The sequence below is a fragment of the Corvus kubaryi genome, unplaced genomic scaffold (genome assembly GCF_017639235.1).
Source record: "Corvus kubaryi isolate FWS band 111438036 unplaced genomic scaffold, C.kubaryi_AGA036_p1.0 36926, whole genome shotgun sequence".
In the NCBI taxonomy this organism is placed as follows: Eukaryota; Metazoa; Chordata; class Aves; order Passeriformes; family Corvidae; genus Corvus; species Corvus kubaryi.
Window position 1 is genome coordinate 78,303 of NW_024580983.1, and position 2,292 is coordinate 80,594.

Genomic DNA, 2,292 nt, shown 5'->3' on the forward strand with positions numbered 1-2,292 from the left:
GGATGGATGGATGGATGGATGGATGGAGGGATGGATGGATGGATGGAAGGACAGATGGATGGATGGACCGATGGAGGGATGGACAGATGGAGGGATGGACGGATGGATGCACAGACGGATGCACAGATGGATGGATGGACGGATGGATGCACGGATGGATGGAGGGATGGATGGATGGATGGATGGATGCACGGATGGAGGGATGGACCGATGGAGGGATGGACGGACGGATGCACAGACGGATGCACAGATGGCTGGATGGACGGACGGATGGATGGACGGACGGATGCACAGACGGATGCACGGATGGATGGATGGACGGATGGATGGATGGACGGACGGATGCACAGACGGATGCACAGATGGCTGGTTTCTGGGCCAAAAACCCACACAAACCCCCAGCTCACGGAGATCCATGGAATGATGAGCTCCCACCCTTGGCCTTCCCATCCCCGGAGCGATGGGACTCTCGGCCTGCGGTGAGGGGTCTCCGTTGGGATTCCCCACCTGGGATTAATTCCTTTGGTGGCTCAGAGGTGCCTGGGGAAGGGCGGGGATGGGAACAGCAGCCCTGTGTCCCCAGGCCAGGAATCCCAGCCTCCCGCGCTCTCTGAGGTCACGGCACCAGATTCCAGGCCTCCAACCCCACCTGGGCTCGTCCTGGTGCTGGCAGCCGTGGAGAACCGGCACGGAGCCGACGCCGTGGGCTCCAGGTGGTTCCGTAGGCCCCGGATAACGCCGTGGTCCCATTTTTATTCCCGTGCGCTGCTTCCTGCACCCTGCCTGGGATCAGGGAATTGGGACGGGCGGGGAGATGCGGGAGACGCGACCCCATCCCGAAGCTCCGCTTTGGGAAGCGCGTGCGGCTCCTCGGATGCCGGCGGGATCCGGCATTCTGAGCGCGGTGACATTTGGGGTGACATTCCGGGTGCCAGGGAGAAGAGAAGGTGACGCCTTCCTGGAGTCGAGGGGATGAATCCTTAGGGAAGGGATTCGTGGGAGGAGGAGAAATCCACCAGGATCTCGGAGGCTCGTTCGGTTGTGGAATAGGGGGCGGGAAAACAAAATAAAATAAAATAAAATAAAATAAAATAAAATAAAATAAAATAAAATAATAAATAAAATAAAATAATAAAAAAAATAAAATAAGGTAAGAAAAATAAAATAAAATAAAATAAAATAATAAAAAAATAAAAACAAAATAAAGTGAGAAAAATAAAATAAAATAAAATGATAAAAAAAATAAAATAAAGTAAGAAAAATAAAATAAAATAAATAAAATAAAATTTAAAATAAAATAAAATAAAATAAAATAAAATATGAAAGATAAAATAAAAATAAAATATGAACGATAAAATAAAATATAATACGAAAAATATAATAAAATATGAAAAATATAATAAAATGTGAAAATATAATAAAATACGAAAAATGAAATCAAATCAAATGACAAATTAAATGAAATAAATTGAAAAAGGAAATTAAATGGAATAAAATAAAATATAATAAAATAAAATAAAATAAAATAAAAATAGTAAAATGAAAGCAAATTGCCTCAGGGAAAAGGAAGAGAATGGAATAAAAAAGGGGGAAATAAAATAAAATAGAATAAAGCAAAATAAGTTGAAATAGGGTAGGAGAGAACAAGATAAAATAAAGTAGAAGATAATCCGGTTCAATTTAATAGAAGACGAGAATAAAATAAAGAATGAAATGAAATGAAAGGAAATAATATGAAATGAAATGAAATGAAATGAAATGAAATGAAATAAAATAAAATAAGGAAAATCATCAATATCACAATATATAAACATATAATTTAAAAGAAAATATAATATGACATAAAATATATATTACATTATATATTACATTAAATGCCTTCTATATTCTATATTCTATATTATATATTATATATTATATATTATATAATAATAATAGATATTACTATTGTTATAACTTAATACAAAAAAAACAGGCAATAGAATATTTAACATACAATAGAAAACAGAATAAAATACAAGAAAATACTTATAGAAAATACCTAATAACGAATACACATTTATCTATTTCTCTAAAATAGCGGGTATATCTAGAATTTATAGATATATTTCATTTCCCAATAATAAACTCAATATTTACACGATTTCATAGCTCCCCATGGACTCTTTCCCAGCCTTTTGGGGTTGGGGATTCCTTTTTCCCGGATTCCCATTCTCCTTGGCGTTGTCTTCACCCTCTGGCTCAGGCTGGGAGAGCTGGGAATGTTGCCCTGGAGAAGGGAAGGAGCCAGGG